Here is a 13,961-nt window from a genome sequence, read left to right as displayed (position 1 = left end):
GGGGCTCTGCAAATGCGACATGGCACCCGAAAACCAATCCAGCAAAATCTGGGCTCCAAAGAACACATAGCGCTCCTTTCCTTCTGAGGCCTCCCATGGGCCCAAACGGCAGTTTATCGCCACAAATGGGGTATTGCCGCACTCAGGACAAATTGGGCAACAAAATGGGGCATTTTGTTCCCTGTGTAAATAAGAAATTCTGATAAAAAATGACATCTTATTGGAAAAATTGTCATTCTTTTAATTTCACAGCCCAATTCAAATACGCGCTGTGAAAAAACTACGGGGTCAAAATGGTAACAATAACCATAAATTAATTCCTTGAGGGGTGCAGTTTCCAAAATGGGGTCAGTTTTGGGGGATTCCTACTGTTTTGACACCTCAACACCTCTCCAAACCTGGCATGCTGCCTAAAATATATGCTAATAAAAAAGCACCACCAAAATGCACTAGGTGCTTCCTTGCTTCTGGGGCTTGTGTTTTAGTCCACGAGCGCAGTAGGGCCACATTTGGGACATTTCTAAAAACTGCAGAATCTGGACAATACATATTTAGTAGTGTTTCTCTGGTAAAACCTTCTTTGTTACAGAAAAAAAATTGAATAAAATTGAAATTCAGAAAGAAAAACGAAATTTGCAAATTTCACCTCCACTTTGCTTTAATTCCTGTGAAATGCCTGAAGGGTTAAAAAACTTTCTAAATGCTGTTTTGAATACTTTGAGGGGTCTAGTTTTTAAAATGGGGTGCTTTATGGGGGTTTCTAATACATAGGCCCCTCAAAGCCTCTTCAGAACTGAACAGGTACCTTAAAAAAAAGGCTTTTGAAATGTTCTTAAAAATATGAGAAATTGCTGTTTATGTTCTAAGCCTTGTAACGTCCAAGAAAAATAAAATAATGTTCAAAAAACGATGCCAATCTAAAGTAGACATATGGGAAATGTGAACTAGTAACTATTTTGGGTGGTATAACCGTCTGCTTTACAAGCAGATGCATTTAAATTCTGAAAAATGCTATTTTTTCTAAATTTTCTCTAAATTTTGCAATTTTTCTCAAATAAAGACTGAATATATCGACCAAATTTTACCACGAACATGAAGCCCAAAGTGTCACGAGAAAACAGTCTCGGAATCGCTTGGATAGGTTTAAGCATTCTGACGTTATTACCACATAAAGTGAAATATGTCAGATTTGAAAAATGGGCTCTGAGCCTTAAGGCCAAAACAAGGCTGCGTCCTTAAGGGGTTAAAGACACCCCAAATGTGTAGCTTTGCTTACGTTTAAACCTTGTGTACAAAGCCCAAGGTTTAGTTCAATATTTTCACCTAACAACGCTCAACTTTATTTATTTAGCACCAATGTATGACATAGTAGTTTACAATCAAGGTTATATAAAAATAAAATACACCATCAAAATAAAGGCTAGGGGGAAGATAAAAGAAATAATCAACATATGACACAAAGGAAGATCACGTCCATAAGAACTAACAATCTAAAAAGAGGGCCAAAAAGTTGTTTCCTGGCTTTCATATTGTCAGGAATACATGTTCTCTCAAAATACAGCTGACAGAGAAATTGCGCCCACACAGCAGTACTACCACAGTTTCTGCCCACACAGCAATTTGGAACTACATTATCGTGATTACATAGCAGAACGTCCTGATATAGCAGCACCCACAATGTAGTCCTACAGACTATCCAGACCTTGTCCACCAGATAGTGCAGAGCCCTTGCCCCTACAGCGCCCATACAGAAGGTGCCCACAGCATTGACAATTCCTCAATCCTGTACACATACACATCTGTGACTATAGCACTGCTCACATAGGTCAACATATACTAAAGCAGTTTACGCCAGCTTGTCAAACTAAAGGTGCTGTAAAATAAGCGAGTTTTCTTGTCACACGCCAAATTTGAAGCGACAGGAGAAGGGAGCGTGAGCACCAAGGAAACGTAGTTTAGGCCACACAAAAGTGAACTAAGAAAATGGCATAAATTTTGGCATAAATCTACCTCTGCTCATAACAGTCCAGGGTGCACCTTACAAGTCACTACAACCATGTCAATTTCTTCCTGGTCATAAACGTGGACAAGGAATCTCAGCAACGCCTCTTAATATCTTGATTTCCATTTAAATGTTTTTATTTATATTTCAACTAAAGACAACTGGCTGCATTACGAGCCTACCTGTTTAGTTTTAGTATTTATTATATTTCTAGGTTTAGGGTTCCTTTAAATAGGGCAATCTAGACAGCTAAAGTTTCTACAGAAACCCGACTAGGAACAATCAGTTTTCCTACAGAAGGATTTTGTAAGAGGAGTAAGCTGTAAGTAGCTGCTGATATGAGGAAATCATAGGAGTGATGATTACTTCACAGAAAAAAATATATTATACCCCTATACCCTTATTGCTTAAAAGCAGATCGAACCGAGTATGAAACTATGAGAATAAAAGACTCATTCAGCTACAGCGGCTATGTTCACACGGAGTATTTTGGGGGAGGAATATCTGCCTCAAAATTCCGTTTGGAACTTTGAGGCAGATATTCCTCTCCCTGCACGCCGATTTTCGCGGCAATTATCGCGCCGTTTTTCGCCCGCGGCCATTGAGCGCCGCGGGCATAAAACAGCGAGATATACGCTTTCTCCTGCCTCCCATTGAAGTCAATGGGAGGTCGGAGGCGGAAGCGCCCGAAGATAGGGCATGTCGCTTCTTTTTCCCGCGAGGCAGTTTTACTGCTCGCGGGAAAAAGACGCCGACGCCTCCCATTGAAATCAATGGGAGGCGTTCTCGGGCCGTTTCTGCCGAGTTTTGCGACGCGGTTTCCGCGTCAAAAAACTTGGCAAAATACCCTGTGTGAACATAGCGGTAATAGGGGGGGGGTGGCTCTTACCCGAGGACCGCCTCTAAGGTCCAGAACAGAAAACCACTCTGTAGGAATCGGCATGTCCATGCATTACATGAATAGCTGCCATGTAATCCACTATTCTCCGTTATCAGCCATTTCAGGCTATGGAGAGGCTGACTGTAGTGTTCAATCAGATTAACGGCAGGGAGTTAGTAAATGTCTGCTGCCATGATTACTACTTTATCAAACACATACAGTAGGTAATGGTCATCTTATCTAGGCGTAATAATAAGAACTTTGTCGGAGTCGTACTGGTGAATGGTAAAGCTGGAAGGTGAATGGCCAAATGAGGGGAAAAAAAAAATGTAGCCTGCAGTAATCCTATGCGTTAGCTGCTTACGAAAATGTGTAGGTGCCGATGCGATAGACATCTAAGATTTCTCAGACTTAAATCAAATTGCTGACATCATCGAAAAGAATGGATCTGAACAGCAGCTACTTCTGACCAGAGATTGTCACCACCACATTTCTCTGCAAAGCGAGCAACAGGAACTCACAGGTCAACATCAAGCCTATCTGAGCCTTGTGTCGCCTAACTAAAGAGGTCAGAGGAAAGTCAGGTAGTCCCTACAGACAGGACAAAGAATCTGAGGTCTACGCCAACTCTAACCAAGCTACACAGGGGGGCGCTCCTTTTATATTCGGCCTTAAAGCGGCTCTGTCACCACATTATAAGTGGCCTATATTGTACATGATGTGATCGGCGCTGTAATGTAGGTGACAGCAGTGTTTTTTATTTAGAAAAACAATCATTTTTGATGGCGTTATGACCTATTTTAGCTTTATGCTAATGAGTTTCTCAATGGACAACTGGGCGTGTTTTACTATATGGCCAAGTGGGCGTTGTACAGAGGAGTGTATGACGCTGACCAATCAGTGACCAACCAGCGTCATACACTTCTCTCGATTCATTTACACTGCAGATAGCGATATAGCTATATCGCTATGTGCTGCCACATACACACACACACTAAAGTTAGTGCAGTGTCCTGACAGTGACTATACATGATCTCCAGCCAGGACGGGATGTGTATTCAGTGTCACTTCTGTAGCGTCTGTGTGATGTTTAAAGCAAGGCAAGCGTAATCTCGCGAGATTACGACGTAACCTGTCATTTAAAACGACATTATGCTTGCCTTGCTGTAAATTTTCACACAGACGCTAAAGAAGTGTCAGAGGCGCGCTAAAAAAAACGTAAACCTTACGGAATGGAGACAAACATCCAATTGCAACGGAAGCATTACCATTGAAATCAATGGTAATGCAAATGGAAGATATGGTTTCCGTTTGCCTTTCCGTTGATGGGTTCCCCTGACGGAAAGGTCTGATGGAACCCATCAATGAAAGCTAACGCTGATGTGAACAGGCCCTTAAGCTTGACTCACTTCACATGCATGGTGTACGGTTTGCATGTACAAAATAGACTAATGGCCAAATGTTTTATACGTTTAGGGTTTATTCCCATATGGTGTTTGCCTAAATTAATGCACATGCTGAAGAAACAGCCCCGGATTCAGATATATGGAATGGATTTTTCAGTCGCAGAAATTTTTTGCAACAAAATCTGCTGTGTGTGAACTTAGCCTTATATATCCAAGGAAAATCCTTTAAGCATTTAAATAGAAAAAAATTGTTTCTCGCACAACATGATAAACCGGCCAATATTTAACTTGTAACAGAAAGGAAACCGGAATCATTAACCAATAGTTGCTGGAGCTTGGAAGTGCCCAGATTCCAGGGAACAGCGGAGACCTTCTGCTGACACCAGTTTATATATATATCTAGGACTACACGGCGACATGTGTTGCACGACAAGAAAACCACCGCGTTGCTTGCGACATCACAGCTAATGATGGTCTATGTGATTGCGTTGCGACGTGACCTAATGCTACACAACTGGTGCAAAAAAAAAATAGTTGTTGGAATTTGGGTCACGTGACTCGCTCGCAACTTTTATGCAATGTGTTTTTAAAGGGGCATGGGGAAAAAAACGCGACTCGCATGACATCAGATCGCAAACTTTTTGGGTTTTCACGCAACGCTCATTAGATTTGATGTCACCGTGTAGCCCTAGCCTAATACAAATAACAAAAAAGTAAAACAGCATTGAGCTGGTAAAAAAAAAAAAAAATTCAAAAATGATTCTTTATGCAGAACACAACCACCAACTACAGAAGCCTGTATTCTGTGAACGAACCCTTAGCGGGAGTTTATGGGACGCTGCTCCCTGCTTGATTATTACAATTTCTCCAGCTTGTGAAGGGAACGATTCCTATAAACTTGTATCAGAAAATTGGTTATAATGCAGTTCCCTAATAAAAAATTTAAGTTGTGGGGGAGGTTACAGATGGAAAAATCCACTTCACAGCTTTCCAGTTACAAAATATAATTTATTATTCATTTTATTTTATGAGGGAAACTAGGACAGTTGTTTGATATGCAGCACTGGGGGAGGGGCAGTATCGCTCCTGTCACTTTAAAAAGCGGCTTCTAAAGTAAGAGAACAAAGAGAACGTGGGACTGGAAACAATTGAGAACAGCAATACATCTGCTAGTGTTTTTCGGGCTCGTACGTTGTAGCGACCAGGACGGCGTCTTCATACAGATTCTCATGTGCCGCTACTTCCTATAAACTCAGATTATTAGACAAACCAGAAATAGAAATACTACAGAAATGTGGCTCATTACGAAGATCTGAATCCCTGCGTTCATAGACGTGCGCTGCTTCCTTTGGTCGCTGAGCATTGGTCTGTAGCAACAAATACGCAAGCAGGTAGCAGGAAAAGGAAGCAACTTTGTGGTTACAAACCTTCGAAGGATGCTCTGATTCCGAGCTCATGTATAAATCCCCATAGTATTAGCTGAGCACTAAACCTAAACTGCAAAGCTAATAAAAGTGCCCCCCAATATCATTTGAGCCTCTTCGAAGCATGAAATCTGAGATGGCTGATAACAGGGAACAAAAGACTGCATTCATCTACACTGCAAATAAGATAGAATGCATGCAAGAGTCCTACAATTTCCTTATAGCAGTATATACTATTGACAGGTTTCCTCCCTGTAACATATAGAGAAGATATATAAGCACGGTTTAAAGCCGTCTGTATTCTCCCTGGCAGTGATGCCCATAAGCAGATTGAAACAGTCTATCCGTAGAGAATAGACTACAATAAAGTGTGCCTGAATTCTGCTGCCTTTTTAGGGTATGTTCACACACTTAAAGAGGCTCTGTCACCACATTATAAGTGCCCTATCTTGTACATGATGTGATCGGCGCTGTAATGTAGATTACAGCAGTGTTTTTTTATTTTGAAAAATGATAATTTTTGACGGAGTTATGACCTATTTTAGCTTTATGCTATTGAGTTTCTCAATTGACAACTGGGCGTGTTTTACTATATGACCAAGTGGTCGTTGTGGAGAGAAGTGTATGACGCTGACCAATCAGCGTCATACACTTCTCTCCATTCATTTACACTGCAGATAGCGATATAGCATAACAGGCGTAGTCTCGCGAGATTACGCTGTAAGCGGTCATTTACAGCGAGATCTCGCTGTGCTGTGCATCACAGAGAAGTGGTCAGGATTCTGAATACACATCACGTCCTGGCTGGAGGTAACGTATATTCATTGTCAGGACACTGCAGTAATGTGGCTGCACATAGCGATATAACTATATCGCTAGTGCAGTGTAAATGAATGTAGGATGCTGATTGGTCACTGATTGGTCAGCGTCCTACTCTTCTCTTTACAACGCCCACTTGGCCAAAAAGTATTACACGCCCGGTTGTCCATTGAGAAACTCATTAGCATAAAGCTAATATAGGTCATAACCATCAAAAATTATCGTTTTTCTAAATACAAAATACTGCTGTAATCTACATTATAGCGCCGATCACATTATGTACAAGATAGGCCACTTATAATGTGGTGACAGAGCCTCTTTAACCCAAAACATCTGAAAATACAGAGCTGTTTTCAAGGCAAAAACAGCTCCTTATTTTCAGCCATTTTTTATTCAAACTCACATTTTTCACGGCCGTTTTTGGAGCTGTTTTTCTATAGAGTCAATGAAAAACAGCTCCAAAAACGGTTCAAGAAGTGAAAAGCACAATACGTTGGGAGGAGTCCTGACATATACCTCCAATGGAAGGCACAGATGCATCCCACTGTACAGGCACACAGTGGGATACATAACCCGACCTCCTGTCAACTACAGGGACTCCTGTCTTGTAAAAGTCCTTGACATCACTGCCCATATATGGACAGTGACGTTTAGAGCTTAAAAAACCTGGACTCCCGGCCAGAGCTTTGGCAATGCTCCTGGAGGGAGTCCCTGATGTAATTGTCAACTACGGAGTTCCCTGCCAAATCATCGGTAGCGCTGTGGCCAGGCACTAGGGGACTGGAGGAGCCCCTGACGTCACTGTCGATATATGGACAGTAATGTCAGGGGCTTCTCCAGTCCTGGAGTCCCCGGCCAGGGAACTACCGATGTTCTGGCCAGAACTCTGTAATTGAAAGCCCCTGACACTGGTGTCCATACATGGACAGTGACATCAGGGGCTACCCCAGGGCTGAAATCTCCAGGCCAAGCACTACCTGTTCTTATGGTGGAGCAGCTGCACACAAGTCTAAGATCACCATGCACAATGCCAGGAGTCGGCTGGAGTGGTGTAAAGCACAACTCCTCTAGAGTAGTGGAAACATGTTCCCGGGAGTGATGAATCATGTATCACTATCTAGCAGACAGATAGATGAATCTGGATTTGGTGGATGCCAGGAGAACGCTGCCACCTGGAATGTATAATGCCTGATATAAAGTTTGGTGTAGTAGGGAATATTGACCCGGCGTTGTTTTTTAGGTTCTTAGCCCCTTATTTCCAGTGAAGATTAAAAGTTATAGCATAAAAAAACATTTTACACAATTGTAGCTTCCAACTTTGTGGGATAAGATTGGGGTTCAGCCCTTTTCTATTCCAGCATGACTGTGCCCCAGTGCACAAAGCAAGGCCAATAAAAAAAAATAAAGTGTCAGTAGTTTGGTGTGGAAGAACTCGGGTGGCTGCACAGAGCCCTGACTATAACCCCATCAAACAGCTTTGGGATAAATTGTAATGCAGATTGCGAGCCAAACCTTCTCGTCCAACATCAGCGTCTGACCTCACATACGATGAATGGACACAAATTCCCACAGACACACTCCAAAAACCTAGTGGAAAGCCTTCCCAGAGGAGCGGAGGCTGTTATAGCAAAAAAACACAAGGCCCAACTCCATATTAACGCACATGATTTTGGATTGGGATGTCAAACAAGCTCATATAGGTCTGATACGTTTTTGGAGCCATTAGGCTTCATGCACACAGTCATATTACAGCTCCGCATTGGACAGAGCTCTAATAGGACACCTACAGAAGTATATCCAGCCTTACTGTACCTATGTATGCCTCAGAGTTTATCGGATCTCTTAAAAAAAAAAAAAAAAAAAAAGGAATAGTGCCAGTCTATTGCCTACCATTTAACAGTTATTCTCCTCTAGAAGCATTACTTCTAGGGTAGACTTTCTCCGGCATAGGACACCCGATGGAACACCATGTGGCGGCCCATGGAATCCTGTGGGCTTCGTAGTACAGAGCTGCAATGGACTTATCTGTGAGTGCCACCATACGCAGCTCTGTGCTGGAGGCTTTACTAAACCAAAATGAAAACTATTGTAAGCAGCTATTTCAGGCTGAGGGGAGTCTGTCTATAGTTATTTAAGGGGATGATCAAATCTGACAATTCGCTTTTGAGTTCTTCGATGATAAGATCAAATGGAGTCCTGCTGCTCGGAAACCAATGGTTCAGCTGTAACCTGTGGGTAAACCCTGCGGCTAGTGCCGAGTGCTCCAAAGCGAGAGATGGCCTTTGTGGTCGTTTACCGCTCTGACTAATAGAGCAGGATCCTGAACTTAGGACCCCCCATTAACGTAGAACTCGCATATAGAGTATTTATCTTTCTGCTTTAGGTTTTATCCTCCTTTAATTACTCTATGGAGGACCTGTGCATTTGTATCAGTCAGCGACTGTGCCAACCTTACAGAGACACTCACCACCGCATACCATAGACTATGACAAGGCTGCCCACAAGATATCATATGCCACAAAATTGTTTTCTTTATGACAAAGGCATGAGTAACCACCGGCACTAGAAACGATCTGTCCAAACAGCGTCAATCCGTAATCTTTCCATGCAAAATTAAAATTCCTGCTGGCAGGAAGAGAGTTAAGCGATTTGACAATGAAAAGAAATGCGCTCCCAAGCAACTGAAGCAAACACTAATGACTGCACCTCCCTCTCACCACACGTTGCTGCTTACAGCTCCATGTGCCTGTGTATCTAGCGCTCTCCGCAGAACATTCCACATTACAAAAGCACCTCGGGTCAGGAATTTTCTTGATTCATTTTTGCAAACGAAGCCCCGCTGCGCAGGACACACAAAGGCTGATGACATAGCCAAGCGTGCAGCACCTCCAGCAATGGCGGAGTTAACGGCATTAATGCCTTGTAAGCCCCTTTGACAATATCAACCTTGGACTGGAATCACAGAGCGCCAAAGATCCCTTTAGTGAGAAACGTACAAAATCTCTTCATCCTATTTATGATGTATTATATGTGTAATACAGCTGGTCCCATGCAGCCACTTGGAAGTCCTTATATTCACAATTTTGTGCCAAGCAATGGCTGCCTGCAGTGCGTTACATTCAGCTCCTATGTATATTACACATCTGAAGAGCTCATATAAAGCAAGCAATATACAGGTGACCGTCAGAACATCTTATTGGTGAACTAACGAGTATGATGGGCTGCCAGACACCTTCAGACGTGCGCTTTTACTGATCAATCATGTGTCCATGTTGGATTTTCATGACTGATCCAATTATTCGCTCTCACGGTCACCAGATAAGGAGTGCCATGGATAAGGGGTGCCTGTTCAGAACTTAAACAGGGAGTCAGTGAGTGAGAACTGCCAACCAAAAAAAACTTTGCAACCATCTCATGGGTCTGGGCAGCTTGGAGAGAATCTTAACCTTCACTTCTAGTGGAAGTAGACAGTCCTGTCCAAGTATATCCATCCCTAGCAAATACAGCGGGACTTCTGCATTATCGTTTTGTACGAAAGCGCAGACACATGCACAGAAAAATCTCTAGCGCAGTGGTCTGTATCCTGCTCTTCTCCAGCTGCTGCAAAACTACAACTCCCAGAATGCCTTGATTACCAAAAGCGCCCAGGTTGGAGACCACAGCCGTAAAGCGACACAATTGTGGCAAAGTGGTGATAATAAAGAACCCTTTAATCCTGTGCTCCAATTACACATTATAGTAGGGTATTGAAATATATGTGTTTCCCTAACAAAGTCTTCAAAAAGTGGGTCCAAAAAAATAAAGGCACAAGCTGTTCTACTGGTAGAGGCTGTTGTACAAGTGATCTGCCAAATTTAAAGGGAAGTGATAACTTATCATTTATCTTTTTTTTACTAATTAAAACCAGATAGTGAAGCACTGTTTTTCTAATCTGTTTTTATTTTTTTGATTGTAATTTTGTTTTATTCTATTTTCTGTACATGATTATGTGGGCAGCCATCTTGCCGGAGCTGCTGTTAATAGCATTTAGAGATATTCTTTACAGCAGCTACATGGACATAGGAACCTGTGAACAGGAGGGGACCCATTGACTTCTATGGGAGAGTTTTCTAGGGATCCTCTGTGACCTGTGCAGAGGTCATTGTGCAGGGAGATGACTGCTGAGAAGTGATCTCTACAGAACAGGAAGGGTCAGTCTATTATGAATGGTGGATCCTGTGTTATCTATATATAGGTGTTACATGTCATTGTAATCCTGCCTGTGATGATAATGAGATGACTGCTGAGTAGTGATCTCTACAGAACAGGAAGGGTCAGTCTATTATGAATGGTGGATCCTGTATTATCTATATATAGAGGTGTTACCTGTCATTGTAATCCTGCCTGTGATCATAATGAGATGACTGCTGAGAAGTGATCTCTACAGAACAGGAAGGGTCAGTCTATTATGAATGGTGGATCCTGTATTATCTATATATAGAGGTGTTACCTGTCATTGTAATCCTGCCTGTGATGATGAGACGACTGCTGAGAAGTGATCTCTACAGAACAGGTAGGGTCAGTCAATTATAAACGGTGGCTCCTGTATTATCTATATATAGGTATCACCTTTCAGTACAATCCTGCCTGTGATGATAATGAGATACTTGTAATCTGCAGTACATCAAAGACGACGTATATCGGGCGTACCAGGCAATTTCGGCCGACCATCTAATGTGTATGGTGGGTCCTGACTGCCTCCACAGTAAATCGGATCGGGCTGTTGAATTTCAACATGCCGGCTCCTTTTGTTTGCAAATAGATAAGCCACCGCCAGTGGAGTCTGGCAGCGGCTTTCTCACTTCTCTCTGCTAAAAACACATGCACGCTTGACCAAGTCGAGCGTGCATGAAGGAGTAACTGTTGGTCAAACAGTTGTGAAAACTGCAAGATTTTAGCATTATGTTTTAATATAAAGAAAATTCACAGAAAAAAAAAAATTATCACCAATACCTCTAAAAAATATGTTTAACATAGAAACTTGATTTATACTATAGGCCATTTTTCTGATGACACATTCCCATTAAGGAATGCAACGAAGCAGGAGTAATACACCAAAACAAACAGCAAGGCCCGGAGCACGCAGGAAATATTGTCTGTAAAGTCACAATCCACAGCAAATATCACAACACTGAATGTGTCCCAGGGATGATATGTGATAGAGAAAACTAAAGCAAGTTCAATTGGCTTGTCATAGATATAAAAAACAGGCAGATGTAGCAGAGCTGACCGATGTCACGATGTATTCTCTGTAGTTTTACATAAACACGCTAGCTGAAGTTACTGCAATATTTTCACCTTGGAAACTCTCCCCCACATGCCCCATCAGGACAGATGGAGGTAATAAAGTGGAAATCACCCCAGCCCTGATTAGATCCCCCTCAGGACGGAGCGCTGCATCAAAGAGTACCTCGAAGTCTGGCATCTGTGAATATGGCCCAATGATTTCAATAGGCACCAGGTAATGTTTCCCAGTCCCTGCAAAGTCACTTCCAGGGCAAGGGGGCCGTCTACTTACTGAGAAATTAGCCCACGTGAAAGATTTGTCAGAGTTTAACAATAACTTTTTTACTTATATAAACAAGGGACAACGAGCATGTGCTGTCCCTCTCTATAGAGATGAATGGGACCAGAGGACACAGAAGAGTGTGCGCTCACCTGGCTACTTTCTTGGTTCATTGATGGCATATCACTAGGCTAATGCCATCAGCAACTGGCAGAAACCCAACCGATGTGACCCTGCAAGTAAAGCACCATGCCACTTCATCTGTGGTCGCCTCTGCTTTTTGTAGCCAGGGTCAGCCATTGACTAGAACATCTATGGGGCTGCATTATGCAGTGACAGCGCCAATCACCCAGCTACACGTGTCTGATGCGGTCCTGTCACCTGGACATAATGGAGTCAGAAAGACGGCCAAACAAACCGCATATATGACATCATTCCCGAGCCGTGCCAGCGGATAAAACGGCGTACATAGACAATTACAATAGACGGCTTTTTGCGCTGCATGCGATTTCCGTTGAGTTGTGGACAGCGCATTGGTTGAGCCTCAACTTGAATGCAATCTATAGGTGACACAGCAGCTCCCATTACATACAAATGCATCTTAGTGGCCATCGCCCAGGCCTAATGGTCAATTAATGTGGACAGGGAAATAAACGCAGCCATGCTGGAGTGGATATTGACCACTGAGAGGGCTGTGATTTTATAGAGGAGTGACAGGACGGGTGACACAGGGACATTACAGGGTGGAGGGAGTATTCTCATTCCTTCAGGTGAGAGGAGGAGGAAGTGTCCGCTGAGTACAGGACACAGGAAGTCAATGACAGGTACATACAGAGAAGATTTTCTTTATTTTTTTTTTTCTAAGATGCGACTTTCCCCTCTTTCTGACCCCCCTCCCTTTCCGTAACTTCTACTTCTGTAACAAAGGGGTAAGTGCCGCCCCCTATTGCCCTGACCTTTCAGTGTCCCGCTCCCCGCTTATTACTCCCGAACTTACCGCCTTCTCAGCGACCACTGGAGTGTGTACACCGCCTGCCAGGCAACCTTCCGCGGACAGCAGACAGTGCGGTCGGAACAGCAGCCGCCACAGTGACCACTTTGGGGAAGTCAATACGCAGCCGCCTGTGCGTTGTGCCTCGGCCCCGCCCCCCAAGTTTTGGGTCTCTGCCTTCTCCCCGTGACGTCACCGCGTACCTCCTCCTATGCGTGTTCTACACGCCCCTGTCCACCGGAGCTCCGCCCCTCTCCTCCCGGAACTTCTCTCTGTGTATGGAGAGGACGTCCTGCATGGCGGGTTATATCTGGGCGATATGTAAGAACTAATGTAAAGGAAACCCGGAACTCTCACCCATAGAAACTATTCAGATCATTGTTATCAGGCATTTTGTAAAATTAAATCAGCATTGTAATTGATTGCTATGGGTCCCGCTGCGCTTTCCATAGTGTGTATATATATATCTCCATGTGTATAATGTAGTGACAATTATGTTTGGAATTCAGTGTCTCGGAGACCCTACCTTCTGTCCTTTTCCCTATAGATTGTAAGCTCTTATGGGCAGGACCCCTCTTCTTCTGTATTAGACTCTTTATCCTGTAAGTGTATTATCTATAATAACCTTAGGCTCTATTCACACTAGCGGCCAAATGACCGACATCATAAACTGTATGACCATCCACAGACCTAATATTTTAACCCGTATTTACGGACCCGTGCCCATAAATACGGGTCCGTTGTCATCCGTATTCCACCCCTATTTACGGGCACGTAAAAAAAAGGGGGCTGGAAATGATGTCACATGATCGCTCCAACGCCATTTTCTCTTTTTTCAAAAATTGAAATCCCCTGACGTCGCCTAGCAACGCTCCCATAATTACGGGAGCCCCA

At 43.2% G+C, this 13,961-nt stretch overlaps 1 protein-coding gene across 5 annotated transcripts in view; it reads right to left on the bottom strand.

The window, feature by feature from the left end:
• ARHGAP12 (Rho GTPase activating protein 12) overlaps window positions 1-13,238 on the bottom strand; it is a 91,891-nt gene extending 78,653 nt beyond the window's left edge. For 4 of the 5 annotated variants that reach the window (XM_075827480.1, XM_075827481.1, XM_075827483.1 and 1 more), the window contains exon 1: window positions 13,074-13,237. The gene's annotated coding sequence lies outside the window, so the exon portion shown is untranslated. Of the gene's footprint in view, window positions 1-13,073 lie in introns of all 5 variants that reach the window. The other variant, XM_075827482.1, reaches the window with a different exon arrangement.
• Window positions 13,239-13,961: the final 723 nt, after the last annotated feature.

This window comes from Rhinoderma darwinii, chromosome 5, assembly GCF_050947455.1.
Source record: "Rhinoderma darwinii isolate aRhiDar2 chromosome 5, aRhiDar2.hap1, whole genome shotgun sequence".
Lineage (NCBI taxonomy): Eukaryota > Metazoa > Chordata > Amphibia > Anura > Rhinodermatidae > Rhinoderma > Rhinoderma darwinii.
Note: the sequence above shows the minus strand (reverse complement) of the source record. Positions and strands in the feature narration are given on the sequence as shown.